The sequence below is a fragment of the Bos taurus genome, chromosome 3 (genome assembly GCF_002263795.3).
Source record: "Bos taurus isolate L1 Dominette 01449 registration number 42190680 breed Hereford chromosome 3, ARS-UCD2.0, whole genome shotgun sequence".
NCBI lineage: Eukaryota > Metazoa > Chordata > Mammalia > Artiodactyla > Bovidae > Bos > Bos taurus.
Window position 1 is genome coordinate 69,242,942 of NC_037330.1, and position 16,210 is coordinate 69,259,151.

At 39.1% G+C, this 16,210-nt stretch overlaps 1 protein-coding gene across 4 annotated transcripts in view; it reads left to right on the plus strand.

Annotated features, from left to right (window-relative positions):
* Nucleotides 1–16,210, plus strand: part of SLC44A5 (solute carrier family 44 member 5) — a 427,045-nt gene that overhangs the window by 86,036 nt on the left and 324,799 nt on the right.

The window sequence follows — 16,210 nt, forward strand, 5'->3', positions numbered from 1 at the left end:
GGAAAATCCATTGACAGAGGAGCCTGGTGGGCTACAGTCCATGGGGTTCCAAACAGTTGTGCAAGACTGAATGACACACGCATGTGCTAAGATGATTCACAAATTTGTAAAGCTGCCATATTTTGGTGTACATAATGACTTCTTTCTTTGGGTTCTTATGGCCCGTGTATATACATTAGCTGTCATCTTACTGTATTATAATTGTTTACTTCTCTGTCCTGCAACAGAATTACTAAAAAAAAGAAAGGAAATTATTTTTTGTATCCATAGTGGCTAGCATATTGCCTAGCTTTTAAAAAGCACCAAGAAAATGTGTAATGAATGAATAAAAGCTTTATAGTCCATGAGTAAGAAACAAACAGCATTCTTTGTATAAATCCTTCTAACCCAGAAATTGATTCTGAAGCAGTTAATCCTCTTCTTCCTTTCTCCCTTATCTTCCTGATGACAGAATTTCTATTTTAGTGTGATGCCCACATGGCCACCTCCTGTTGATAACTAGTGGGCACAACTCAGTTTGGTGATGGACAGATGGACAAGCCTGCTGTTGTTCTTGGCCATAAGACTGTTCTCCATAGTCTTATTTGCATCAAACAGGCCTTTCTTCCTCTCTCTCTGTTTTTTTTTTTTTTTTGCAGGACTGTACATATTTGCTCCTAATACTGTCTCAAATTAAAGGCCATAAACAGGCTTTGGAAAGACAGATGAACAGAATTATTTTGAAAGATGCATGATATCTAACACACAAAAAAAGGACTTAATGGAAAAAGGGCCATAAAATATGCCACTATTCAACTAAAGAGTTGCTCAAGGTCTTCTCTCTTTTTTTACCATAGTGGGATTAAAATAAAGCTGCAATATATTTCTGAAAAAGTTCCAGATTATGGTACCAGTTATAATTCATTCAAATTTTATGTATAATCACATACATAAATAGTAGCTGCTTCAAATTAGCAATATAAACTAGAGTTGCATAGCTAAGACACTGGCATGTTAATTTCTTCAACCATATGCAACATTCAAAAGCATTTTAACAGATATTTTCTTTACTAGAAAAAAATGGGGGAAGAAAATGAATATTTAATGTTTATCATTGGTCAGGCATTCTTTTTTCTTTTTTCTGTATTTTTTATGTAATCCTCAGAACTACATTGTGAAATACATTTTATTGTGATTATTTTACAAAAGAGAAATTTGGGCTTAAAGGTAATAAGTAATTTGCTCATGGTCACAGAGCTGGGAAGTGAGAAAACTGATTCCAAATCAAGTTTTTCCAACTCTTTGATTTTTTTCTCTACTTAATATGCTGGATTAGGCAGCATACAGTTTTTAAGGAATTTGAGTTCTTATTATAAATCTGTTGTTGTTTAGTTGCTAAGTTATGCCTGACTCTTTTATGACTCCATGGACAGTAGCCTGCCAGGCTCCTCTGTCTATGGGATTTCCCAGGCAAAAATACTGGAGTAGATTGCCATTTCCTTCTCTAGGGGATGGATTGCCATTTCCTTCTCCAGGGAATTTTCCCAACCTGAATTGAACCCATGTCTCCTGCATTGGCAGGTGGATTCTTTACCATTGAGCCACCAGGAAAGCTCTCATTATAAATAGGAGTGTTTTAAAGCATTTCCCATTATTGTGAATGATGTCTTGGATGCCACCTAATATTTGTGCTACATGGGATGGGATTCCTGTCCCCTTTTCCAGATGAGTAAGTGGATTGATTGAAAAATGATTCAACACTGTGGTATAGGAAAAGTGATCTCTGAATTTTTGGAATGAGAAGGTTGGAAGAAGAGCGCTCACAGTGTCTCACAAACATTTTTCAGAAACTACTGGTCCATTTTTAGATGTCAATATTTGCCTTGGCTGGTCTTTTGCCTAAAGAGTCTGTGCCTGGGCTACCATGATGGGGACTGACTTCATCTCTTGATTTCATTCTTGTTTTGACCAATTCATGGAGCACTGGTGTCTTGACTGATAAAGGGGGTTAAGGGAAGAATCACCTTAGCCTTTTTGGGCTCTCTTAGCAAGCATCATTTTGTGGCTAGGTTTTTATCTGAGGCCCACTGAGATTGTTCCTGTGTATATCCAGATCCAAGGAGAACTCCCGAACTGACTGCACTTTTTTGTGGAGCAGGGGTCATGCAAATCCTGAACTTCTTCTGGCTGTTTAAGCATCACTGCCTCTCCCTCCCTGCATTGGCATGGTAGCAGAGTGCTTACTAAAGAGAAAAGATTCTGTGTGTTTGCTGCTTTTCTCATCCTACCCTCAAATGAGTTAGGTTCACCTTCTCAGGGTGAAAGGACAGGTTACAGGACCAACGGCTGGTACCATAACCAAGTAACACAGTTGCTAAATGGGATCAACTCTATGAAGTAACAGACCTTGCCAGTTGTCATCCTGGTTTCCTTGGGTAATGCAGACAGTGCCAGAGGCAATTTCTAACTGTGTTAGATGATTATTTTTTCTCCCCAAAGCAGCCTTCAGTTATAGTATGCTTAAAAATGAGAGTTAATCCAGACAGAATGATCAACTGGCTAGGTAAAATTTAACAAGTGAGTTTCATTCCGACTGAGTTACAAAGGTGATTGTAATATTTGGAAACTGTCTTTTAGTGAGAAACTCTGGAAAAATTATAATTTTGAAATGCAGGCATAATCTCCAAGATGTAGAAATGGTCATTATGTTTAAATAGATGTTTATTTGTCTCTCTTATCTCTATTTTCATATTTCTTTAGATATATGTCTTTTCCTATCATTTAAATTTAGTGATTAAGCTGTATTTAAACTAATGCTTTGTCATTTATGGGAGGTCACCTTTAAAAACTTGATTCAGTAGTATGAGTTATTTCGGACTGGAGTTGAGCTGGTTCCTATTAATGAAGACTATTTTCCTTTTCTTTTTCTAGGACAGTGGGATTAATATAATCAGTTTTGTCTCTCTGCAGTCATGACACATTCTAGGCTTAGGTAAATAAACCCAACTGAAAAATAACAGACTAGCCTGCCCTGTCTATCACTTGACTCGAAACTGTCATTTTCAGTTTCAACATTATATTCATGAGCATGAATATGAAAAGTCTCTGTCAAAGATTTGCTTCATGTGTTTTGATTGCTTTAGAATGGAAATTTAAATACTGAATTTCAGAAATGAATTAGGAGAGGAGTGGAGAGAGTCCTGCACAAAGGAGTCTGTCAGTTGGTTCTGGTCTTGGTTTGCTACCACGTATGTAACTGGACAAATCACTTTAAATTTCTTAGCATGTTTCCTTTGTTTTTAAAAATTAATTAATTTATTTATATGGGCCTCGTAGGTGTCGATATTAGTAAAGAATCTGCCTGCCAATGCAAGAGATGCAAGAGCCGTGGGTTCAGTCCCTGGGTTGGGAAGATACCCTGGAGTAGAAAATGGCAACCCACTCCAGTATTCTTGCGTAGAGAATCCCACGCACAGAGGAGCCTGGCGGGCTACAGTCCACTGAATCACAAAGAGTTGGACACCACTGGGTACACACACACACACACACACACACATTTATTTGTTGGCTACTCTGGGTCTGTTGCTGCGTGCAGGCTTTCTCTAGTTGTAGAGTGCAGGCTTCTCATTGTGGTGACTTCTCATTGCAGAGCACAGACTCTAGGGTGCATGGGCTTCAGTAGTTGCTGCACATGCTAGTTGCAACTCCTAGTCTCTAGGGTGTGGACTCAGTAGTTGTGGTGCATGGGCTTAATCGCCCTGAGGCATGTGGGATGCACGTGAGATCTTCTCAGGCCAGTTTTCCAGGGATCGAACCCATGTCCCTTGAATTGGCAGGAGAATTCTTAACCACTGGGCCATGTAGGAAGTTCTTCCTTTGCTCTTGTAACTAAGATTTGTTCGACTAGATTGGGATGGCACATAGATGTCCGCTTGTCTGCCAACTCTGATTAATTGGTAATACCTGCCTAGGGGGCTGCACTGGCAATAAGGGTGAGCCTCTTTCAGCTGATGGGAAGACTGGGAGTGAGAGAGCCACTTATTTGCCCGTACCTAAACTCACCCACTTCTTGGATCATTTTCTGTTTCTATTATGACCTTCATGATTGTTTTTTTTTTTTTTTGGCCATACAGCATGGTTTGCGGGATCTTAGTTATTCAAAAAGGGATTGAACCCAGGAATTTGGCAGTGAAAGCATGGTGTCCTAACCACTGGACTACCAGGGAATTCATGACCTTTATGATTTATTCTTAATTTTTACCTCAAGAAATGTTTTCTCTATCCTTGAAGATAATTGGAAAACTTAAGAGCAAGGAGACATAGTCTTTGAGATCATCTAGTCAAAACTGGCTGGTAAATATAAAAATTCTTTGTAAAATGTTGAGCACTATTATAGTTATTTGAGGAGAGTATGGGTGGTGCTAGTGGTAAAGAACTCACCTGTCAATGATCCCTGGGAAGATCCCTTGGAGGAGGAAATGGCAACCCAATTCAGTGTTCTTGCCTGGAGGATCCTATGGACAGAGGAAACTGGTGGGCTACAGTCCATAGGGTCACAAAGAGTCAGACACAACTAAATAGACTTAGTATGCATGCATGATTAACTAATAGTTAGCTTTCCCATTTTTTGAGGGAGGGGGCCTTCCTCCCTAATTCTCATGAAATGGTTGTTAGAGAAATGATACAGTTTTAAAATGTAAATTTCTTAGATGTTATTCCACTGACATTGAATTAAGAAAATTAAGTGTTAAGTTGTACCATATGGCAGTAAACACTGTAGATATTCAGAGAACTAGAGAGCTGGAGTCATCAGGGAATACTGAATGAAAAGGTAGAAACCTGAACAAGACCTAACATGGGCAGAATTAGATAGAAGGGCATTTTTAGGTACAGGACAGAATTTGGATAAAGCATGGAATAAGAACAAAGCACAGTTTGAGGTAATAGACAATTGGAGGCAAGAGACAAGAAGTATAAACTGTTAGGTTTCAATAAGGAAAAATTTGAATTGCTAAAAATAATATTAATTTTGATGATAGCCACTCCAGTACTCTTGCCTGGAAAATCCCATGGATGGAGGAGCCTGGTAGGATGCAGTCCATGGGGTGGCAAAGAGTCGGACACGACTGAGCGACTTCACTTTCACCTTTCACTTTCACTCATTGGAGAAAGAAATGGCAACCCACTCCAGTGTTCTTGCCTGGAGAATCCCAGGGACGGGGGAGCCTGGTGGGCTGCCGTCTATGGGGTCACACAGAGTCGGACACGACTGAAGCGACTTAGCAGCAGCAGCAGCAGCAGCATTTATTTATTTATTTTCCCACCAACTTTTTTTTTCAGTATTTCCAATGTGTCAGACCCTGTTCTAGATACTGGGGGTACAGCTTTTAGTAAAATGGACAAAAATCATTGATCTTTAGAGCTTACATCTTAGTAGGAGAAGACAGATAATAAAGCAGTAAGTCAAATATGTGGTATGTTATACAATTACCAAGGAGGAGATAATGGAGTATTAGGGATGGGCTGCAATTTTGGATAAAGTGGACAGGGAAGTACTCAATTGATGGGTAATGATTGAGTAATGACCTGAATACCACATTTCAGGCACTCTGCTGAACCAGTTATAGATATGAAATAATTTTAATTTTCATAGCAACTTTATGAGAGTAGGTACTATTATTAGTCTCATTTTATAGATGAGGACCTGAAACACAGACAACCAAAGTCATCAATTAACTGTAGGAGCAGGGATTTCCACCCAGGAAGTCTACTCTTGGAGCTTATAATTTTAGTCTTCAAGTAGGAAAATCAAAAGTCCTTGAAAAGACTGTCAGAGATCAAAGTATTGATAGCCTCTTAGAGCTAGAGGGGAATTTACTTACTTTCTAATCCAGTGGTTTTCAGAATGTATCAGAGACACCTGGAGAGCTAGTTAAAACCTAGGTTTCTGGACCCTGCCCCACCAGATTTTGCTCCAATAGGCCTGGGGTGAGGTTTGGGAATTTACATTCTAACAAATTTTCAGGTGATGCAGTTGTTGATGGGCAACTTTTGGGAATCGTTGGCTTGTCTGGTGGTTTGCAAACTTGGCTGCACATCACAATCACCTGGGGAGCTTCTAAGACCTGCTCATGCCTTAATACAGGAGCTCCTGAGAGCCTGCACTTAACTGGTCTGGGCTGACTCTTATGATTTTAATGAGTACATTGCACATGGAGGATTAAACCACTCATCTAGTTTAACTTTCATTTTACCGATAAGGAAACTAGTCTGAAGGAACAGCTGTTCTCTTCTGGTTTTGGCTTCTAGCATTCTGCACACTGTTTCTTACTCACTCACTTGATTCTTCATTATATAAGGCCAGGGGCTGTGTTAATCTATCTGCCACATGGTCAAATGTAGCAGCAGGGAATGCTGCTGCTGCTGCTAAGTCACTTCAGTCGTGTCTGACTCTGTGCGACCCCGTAGACGGCAGCCCACCGGGCTCCCCCGTCCCTGGGATTCTCCAGGCAAGAACACTGGAATGGGTTGCCATTTCTTTATCCAATGCATGAAAGTGAAAAGTGAAAGGGAAGTCGCTCAGTCGTGTCTGACTCTTAGCAACCTCATGGACTGCAGCCTACCAGGATCCTCCGTCCATGGGATTTTCCAGGCGAGAGTACTAGAGTGGGGTGCCATTGCCTTCTCCAGTAGCAGGGAATAGTGAGTCACTAAAAGTTTTTAACCAGCAAAGTGACATAAAGATAGTAATATTTTAGGATAATTCATTATTCAAAAGGGTAGGATAAAGAGATTAGAGATGTGAAGATCTTCCTATTGCAGTATTCCTGTAGAGCTTTGCTACTCAAATGTGATAGAGAGCAGCAGCAGTATTACCTGGAGCTTTGTTAAACATGCAGGTCTCAGGGCCAACATCAGACCTACTGGATTAGAGCCTATATTTTACAAGATCCCCAGTGATTTGTGTGCACAGGAAATTTAAGAATAATACCTGGGCTTATAGAGTAGCCCTACAGGAGACTGAAAAGCAGCAGTGAGTATAAATGGCTGAGCAGGTCAGCTTTTCTTTAAGCCTATTCCTCAGGATCTTTCTTTCTCCCCATCTCCAGGATCTTGATAGGTATTCAGTGGTCAAAAAGGTTAGTTTGGCAAATACCAGATTAAACAAAGCTAAACAGGTTTCTTTGTGGCCACACATCTTCTAATATGCTCACGTGCTTTCTGAATCTCCAAGATAAAAACTATATAATGTATAGTTTTTGATCATGGAAGTTAGTCTGGGGGCCATCTTCACGTTACTATTTTGTTGAGCATATCTTGGTAAAGATGTAATAGCCCTTTGTGACTATTAAGGTTCTAGACTTATAAGATATTCTAGCCCCTGGTCATCTTAGACTTCCTAAATTTAGTATCTCTTGCATTCTTATATATTAACAATGAAAGATTAGAAAGAGAAATTAAGGAAACAATCCCATTTACCATCACAACCAAAAGAATAAAATATCTAGGAATAAACCTACCCAAGGACACAAAAGCCCTGTACTCGGAACTATAGGATACTGATGAAAGAAATCAAAGATGGCACAAACAGATGGAGAGACATACCATGTTCTTCGATTGGGACAATCAATATTGTGAAAGTGGCTGTACTACCCAAATCAATCTAGATTAAGTGCAATTCCTATCAAATTATCAATGGCATTTTCCACAGAATTAGAACAACAAAATTTACAATTTGTATGGAGACACAAACAACTCCAAATAGCCAAAGCAATCTTGAGAAACAAAAATGAAGCTGGAGGTATCAGGCTTCCTGACTTCAGACTATACTACAAGGCAGTAGTAATCAAGATAGAGTGGTAGTGGCCCAAACATAGAAATATAGATCAATGGAACAGGATAGATAGCCAAGATAAACCCACACACAATGATCACCTAATCTATTACAACTCTCACATCTACTACTACTCTACGACTACTGGTAAAACCATACCTTTGACTATATGGACCTTTGTCAGCAAAGTGATGTCTCAGCCTTTTAATACGCTGTCTAGGTTTGTCGTAGTTTTTCTTCCCAGCAGCAAGCATCTTTTAATTTCATGGTTGCAGTCACCATCCAGGGTGATTTTGGAGTAGTCATGTATGGATGTGAGAGTTGGACCATAAAGAAGGCTGAGCACCAAAGAATTGATGCATTTGAACTGTGGTGTTGGAGAAGACTCTTGAGAGTCCCTTGGACTTCAAGGGGATCAAACCAGTCAATCCTAAATGAAATAAACCCTGAATATACATTGGAAGGACTGATGCTAAAGCTGAAACTCCAGTACTTTGGCCACCTGATGCAGAGTTGACTCATTGGAAAAGACCTGATGCTGGGAAAGATTGAAGGCAGGAGGAGAAGTGGATGACAGATGATGAGATGGTTGGATGGCATCAGTGACTCAATGGACATGAGTTTGAGCAAACTCCAGGAAATAGTGAAGCACAAGGAAGCCTGGCATGCTGCAGTTCATGGGGTTGCAAAGAGTGTAGGACATGACAGAGTAACTGAACAATAACAAATCTATGACAAAGGAGGCAAGAATATACGATTGAGAAAAGACAGTCTTTTCAACAAGTGTGCTGGAAAAACTGGACAGCTACATGTAAAAGAATGAATTTGGAACATTGTCTAACACCATACATAAAAACAACTCAAAATGGATAAAAGGCCTGAACATAAGGCCAGGCACTATAAAACTTTTAGAGGAAAACATAGGAAGAACACCATATGCCCCAGCAATCTCATTCCTAGGCATATACCCAGGGAAAGCCATAATTCAAAAAGAAATATGTACCCCAATGTTCATTGCAGCACTATGTACAATAGTCAGGACAGGGAATGAACCTAAATGTCCATCAACAAAGGAGTGGATAAAGAAGATGTGGTACATATGTACAATGGAACAAAAAGGAACAGCCACAAAAAGGAACGAAATAGTGTCGTTTGCAGGGAGGTGGATAGACCTAGAGACTGTCATACAGAGTGAAGTGAGTCAGAAAGTGAAACAAATATCATATAATATTGCTTATATGTGGAATCTAGAAGAATGGTACAGATGAACTTACTTGCAAAGCAGAAATAGAGACACAGATGTAGAGAACAAACTTATTGATACTGAAGAGGAAAGGAGGGGTGGGATAAATTGGGAGATCGGGATTGGGGGGTGTGTGTGTGTGTGTGTATGTGTGTGTGTATGCATATATACATATAATACATATAAAGTAGATACCTAATAAGAACCTATTGTATAGCACAGGGGACTCAGTGCTCTGAGGTGGCTTAAATGGGAAGGAAAACTAAAAAGGGGGATATATGTGTATATATATATTTATATATAACTGGTTCACTTTGCTGAATAGCAGAAACTGACACAACATTGTAAAGCAACTATACTCCAGTAAAAAATTTTTAGAAATATTACCTAAATTTATTATCCACTACTTATCTGTAATGGATAATTAGTTATCTGTAATTCCATCACTGGTACAGGTATATGACTTTACTTCTGACTCACTTTCGTTGGCTGAGCCCTATTTGGATAGAGTCATAGGCTAGAACTGTGGGTTTTGTCAGTGCTGGTTTGGGGAAAGCATTCAAGAGTTGATGGTTATGGTGATGGAGATGAGGAGGAGATCCTGGAGGATGTTAGGCTCACTGCTAATGTGCTGAAGTTTAGATTGTGGTAGGAATAAAATCAAGAGGTATGACTGAGAGCAGTTACTGAGTGAGCAAGAACAAACAGGAAAGTTTGATTGACAATTATGAGGCACAACATTTGTCAGCAAATATATAGTCAAAAATAAAAAGAAGCAAATGAACAGGTATTTGGAAACTAGGGTTGTTGTAGGGCAGTCCTAAATGGGTTTTCTACAATTTATTTCCATTGATGCCCTTTTTGAAAATTCATGGCCCATTTTAACCTTGACAGGTTGATTTATCCCAAATTCTATGACTTAGAACATATTTGATTTTAAATTATGTTATCCAGTAAATTACCAATATCTTGGATATAATATTTAGATATACTTTGTATTACTTTCATGTATCCTGGACATGAACTTTCACTTTTTTTTTTCTTTTTTAGTAGTAGAGTACTTACTCTTCTCTTAGCCCTAGGAGGAATGAAAATATTTCTCAGTGATATACTAATACTTACTTTGGGCAGTAAACCATATCACTTTTTTTTTTGTTGTTTTGTTAATAAACCAATGGGAAGTATTTTGATTTAGATCTGTTACTAAATACTCAAAAGCTTTTTAATTTCCTTTTCCTGACATTTAAAAAATGTCATTTCTTAAAAAAATCAGGCCATTGCTGTTATTTCTATTTATGTCATCAGTATAACTTTTCTTAGGAATTTTTCTCTTGAAAAATTTGACATTGCTTTAGCCAAGTAAACTCAGATATGTAAATGTTTCAAATCTGATTCAGTTTCTCTTATTGAACCCTTAGTTGAAAGAATTTTTATACTTTCAGGAGAAATTTTGAAAATCAAGAAGAGTATATTGGATTAAGTCGTTTTTTTTTTTTTTAATTTCAGAGATATCTAGAGGGGATAGTAAAGTTTAAACCCATTTTTTTCCATCTCTAAATCTATAGTTCTCAGACCACTATGATTAGGGTGATGATCCAGAGATCTTACAAGGGGCTACCATCCCAAAGAAATTCAATTTTTCTTTTTTTTTTCATTAGATTTGCTAAGACAGAAAACTAGACTGATTCATTACAGAATTATAGAGGTTGGCAGTCTCCAGGAGGAGTACTAAGATGCTTGATGCCTCCTATTGTCAGGTTGACAATGGTGGGAGATGCAGTTTATTAGGCAACCCCGATTCATCAGTAGAGTGGGGCATTAAAGATTGTGGTAGCTGAGTGACCACCTCTGAACAGGCAAAGAGGACTAGATGGTTACTATAGGAGCACCAGCTACTGAATTCTAGATAGCATGGATAGCTGGTATCAACTCTACATCCTTTTGGTCATAAGGAAGAGATAATAATAGAGGCAGCCATTGTCTTGTCCCACATGCCAAAAGTAACTCGTTAATGAGCCTTACTTAACATGCTATGGGTTGCCAAAATTTATTCTAGAAAGATTTTCAGCAAGAATTGGAGCAGGACATTCAAATTAACCCTTGGGTTACTAGACGTTGCCATCACCCGAGTCTTTGTATGACATTCATCCAATACTGTGTTTATCAAACATCGTCAGATGCTAGGTTCTGTTCTGGGTGCTGGAATATATGGGCAAAAAGGTGAATGTTGTTGTTGCCATTATATTGCTATGCTGACTAGAGTAGGATGCACATAAGTAAACAAGATAATATAACAGTATATTCTATGGTGTGATAGGAGAAATACAGTGAGCCATGGTAACATACAGAAGGGAGGTGCTTAACTTTTAGTTAAGGATTCAGATAAGAAGAGGTATCTACAGGAAAGCTGAGTAGGTGATGAACAGACTGAGAGGGGCTGGGGCAGGAAAGAGAATTTTGGGCAGGGGAAAAAAGCATATACAGAAGTCTGGAAAAAGTTCATAAAGAAAGTTCTATTTAGAGCACACAGATCTTGGAAAGGAGCAGTGGCTAGAAATGTAGACAGAGTCTAGACATGTGGGGTTTTGTGAACATTTGGGTTTTTTTTCCCTAGATGGAGAAAGAGCCATTGAAAAGCTTTCGAGCATAGAAAGGGTTAGTTAGGTATGTGTTTCTAGATAATGACTCTGGCAGCATTCTGGAGATTGGGTTGGAAGGAGATAATACTGGAGACAATGAGCCCTTGTCAAGAAGGACACTTTTAGAGAAGTTTACATAAATGAAGATGGTAAAAGGCAATGGCACCCCACTCCAGTACTCTTGCCTGGAAAATCCCATGGATGGAGGAGCCTGGAAGGCTGCAGTCCATGGGGTCGCTAAGAGTCGGACACGACTGAGCAACTTCACTTTCACTTTCCACTTTCATGCATTGGAGAAGGAAATGGCAACCCACTCCAGTGTTCTTGCCTGGAGAATCCCAGGGACAGGGGAGCCTGATGGGCTGCCGTCTATGGGGTCGCACAGAGTCGGACACGACTGAAGCGACTTGGCAGCAGCAGCAGCAGCCTGTATTTGACAAAAAATAGCATTCTTAGTGGCTGATATTTTTGTGTTTGGCACACTAGACATTAAAGTGATTTACTTTTATAACATTAAAATTTTTATGTCATTCTTTAACTCATTATTTCCCATTTTATAATTCTTCAAGAAACCATTCTTATTTCTCCTCTCGTATTTTGTAAATGATTGTTTTGTTGCTTCCTGAGTATTTTCTTGTCAGTGTCTTTTCTGCTCTGGAGATGATTTTTCCACCTTTTGTCACTGTGATTTTTTTTTTTTTCAAATTTGTGTAAGGACAATTAACATTGAGAGAGAAGTAATTGTGATTCTAGTGAGTAGATCTTGGTTGTGACAATTATGGAGAAGCTGAGGTTTCCTGGAAAGGACTAGCAGAAAAGCAATCAGTGGTTCTTGGCATTGGAAGGAAAGAAAATAAAGACAAACAGTGTTCCTAGAGAAGAGGCTTGCTGTACAGCAATCAATATAGCAGGATTAGAAAAGAGCAACACGGATCAACCCCAAAGTACAAAAAGTAATTAAGGGCACAGAAGGCACATACTACACGTCAAGTTCAAAAGAGAAGCTGCAAAATTACACAGTGGAGTTCAGAGTTTAAAAATGACAGACAGAGCAAAGGTGGAAAATGACAAGAACATTTCATGTAAGACTAACTAAAAGTGCTGGGGTTTCATGGTTCTAGTACATGGGACACAGAAGGTCAGTGAACAGCCTAGAAAGGTGTCTAATGGATGGAAAGGGCAATTCATTGATTTGAAGGGACCTTGTAGGCATTGATTTAAAAAAAAGTAAAATTAAATGAATTCTTTGCCTCAGTACTCTCAAAAAGCACAGTCTTGCTAAAAAGAGAAATCAATTTAAAATGAAAGGAGTAAAACTGTACCTTGGAAATGTTACCAATCAATAAGTGGCAAAGAAATTGAGAAATCTGAATTCTCAAATAGAACTAGATATGCTTTCTTCCAGGATTAGTGGTGTCCAAAGCCGATACTTCATTCGTAGAGTTCAAAATCCTTTTAAAAATGTATTATATGGCTTTCATGTATTTTGTTCCCAAGTCATTCAGTGTAGACCATTTTTAATGCATTCTTGCCTGTCTGTGTATTACAGTATGACACATACTCTTAGGTAAAGCAAAGGAAAACATCAAGGATTCATTTTGATATTTGGCAAAACTAATACAATTATGTAAAGTTTAAAAATAAAATAAAATTAAAAAAAAAAAGAGTATATGTAGAAGTCCTAGCAAAGAGAACTTCCCTAACTTTTCTTTCTTTTTTGAGGAAATAAGCTTATTGCTATACGATTTGGAGGAAATGGGTTTTGCTTACTCTGGAAATCCTTGCCTTAGTCCGTTTGGGCTGTTGTAACGAAATACCATCTACTTGAAGAACAGACATTTATTTCGCACAGTTCTGGGGACTGGGAAGTCTGAGATTTGCCAGCGGACTGTGTCCCGGATTCTTGTGTATAGCTGCCTGCTGGTGGAGTCAGAGAGGGAGACAGAGACAGACTGATAGGCAGACTAATTTTGTCATGTTGGCTCCACTTTTAACCCAATTACCTCTCAAATCTTTTATCTCCAATACCATCACATTGGGGATTAGAATTTCCACCTGAATTTAGGGGGATGCATAGCATCTTTAGTGACCCAAATTTTCCAAAATGACAGCAATTTCTCTTTCTTAATCACATAATTAAAGGCAGGGTTGGAAGGATGGGTGTGCTGATGCAAAAACAGGGATTTCCTATTATCCTCTCAGAAAAGATTCAGAAATAATTTCATACGAAAGTGTTTTGGTAAGTCAAAAACAATTGCATATTGGCAAGTTCATATAGTTCAACCTAATATACACCGATGAGGGACCACTACCTTTAGATTTGTATCATTTTTCTACATTTGTTCCATTTTCCAGTTTCCCAGGTCTGTTTCTCCATTGTGATTAGAAATTAACCCCAGAGCAAACAAAAGATGAAAGATTTTTCTTGTGCATGTTTTCAAGGACAGAAATACAAAGAGAGCCTAAGGGATATTGGGCACATAATGGTAATTATCACCAGGAGAAGAAAGTTGGCTGTGGGTCTGGGTGCAGCTGCAAGGAAACAAGGGCTGGACTGGGCATGAGAAAAGGTACCAAGACTCACCTTGGAGGGAACAGGTGGGGTTCCCCAGCTCCCTATATTTTCCTGAGAATAATTAAACGTGGGAACTGGCATAGTCTAGTTATTAAGAGCATGAACTCTAGAATCAGTTAACCACTGAGTATGAGTGCTGCCCTAGTAAGGAAGTGAATCGCTGTATGCTCTATTCCCATTATGCCTGGGGAGACAAGGACAAAAGATGGAGTAGGTAAGAAGGTGATAGCCCCTCAGGGTGCACAGGAGGGCAATTGAAGTATATCACAGGAACTGAGGAAATCAATGAAAGATCACGAAGAACTGGTCTGAAGCAATGTGGAGGATTCAGGAGGCTCTTGTGGGTTAATTCCATGTAACTGGTATATATCTGATTCTGGTGCATTGTCTTTTACAGTGATCAATCTGGGATTACTAATTATATTACTTCTTAAAGAAAGCTTTGTATTTTATATCGGCATGTAGCTGATTAACAATGTTGTGATAGTTTAAGGTGAGCAAAGCAACTCAGCCAAGCATATGCATGTGTTCATTCTCCCCCAAACTCCCCTCCCATCCAGGTTGCCATATAATATTGAGCAGAATTCCCTGTGTTATACAGTAGGTCCATGTTGGTTATACATTTTAAATATAGCAGTGTGTACATGTCAATCCCAAACTCCCTAACTTTCCCTTCCCCTCATCTTTCCTCCACTGGTAGCCATAAATCTGTTCTCCAAGTCTGTGAGTCTGTTTCTATTTTATAAGTAAGTTCATTTATATTGTTTCTTTTTAGATTCCATATGTAAGCAATATAATACGCTATTTCTCTTTCTCTGTCTGACTTACTTCACTTAGTATGACAGTCTCTAAGTCCATCCAAGTTGTTGCAAGTGGCATTAGTTCACTGCTTTTAATGGCTGAGTAATATTCCATTGTATACAGGCATCACATCTTCTTTATTCATTGCTCTGTCAGTGAAGATTTAGATTGCTTCTATGTCTTGGTTACTGTAAACAGTGCTGTAATGAACATTCAGTTCAGTTCAGTTGCTCAGTCGCGTCCGACTCTTTGAGACCCCATGAACCGCAGCACGCCAGGCCTCCCTGTCCATCACCAACTCCCAGAGTTTACCCAAACTCATGTCCATTGAGTCAGTGATGCCACCCAACCATCTCATTCTCTGTCGTCCTCTTCTATCCTGCCTTCAGTCTTTACCGACATCAGGGTCTTTTCAAATGAGTCAGCTCTTTGCATCATGTGGCCCAAATATTGGTTTCAGCTTCAACATCAATCCTTCCAATGAAGTCCTTCCCAGGACTGATTTCCTTTAGGATGGACTGGTTGGATGTCCTTGCAGTCCAAGGGACTCTCAAGAGTCTTCTCCAACACCACAGTTCAAAAGCATCAATGCTTCTGTGCTCAGTTTTCTTTATAGTCCAACTCTCACATCCATACATGACCACTGGAAAAACTATAGCCTTGACTAGACTGACCTTTGTTGACAAAGTAATGTCTCTTCTTTTTAATATGCTGTATAGGTTGGTCATAACTTTCCTTCCAAGGAGTAAGTGTCTTTTAATTTCATGGCTGCAATCACCATCTGCAGTGATTTTGGAGCCCAGAAAAGTAAAGTCAGCCACTGTTTCCCCAATCTATTTGCCATGAAGTGATGGGACCAGATGCCATGATATTAGTTTTCTGAAAGTTGAGCTTTAAGCCAACTTTTTCACTCTCCTCTTTCACTTTCATCAAGAGGCTCTTTAGTTCTTCTTCACTTTCTGCCATAAGGGTGGTGTCATCTGCATATCTGAGGTTATTGATATTTCTCCTGGTGATCTTGATTCCAGCTTGTGCTTCCTCCAGCCCAGTGTTTCTCATGATGTACTCAGCATTTCTCATGATGCATGTAAGTTAAATAAGCAAGTGACAATATATAGCCTTGATGTACTCCTTTTCCT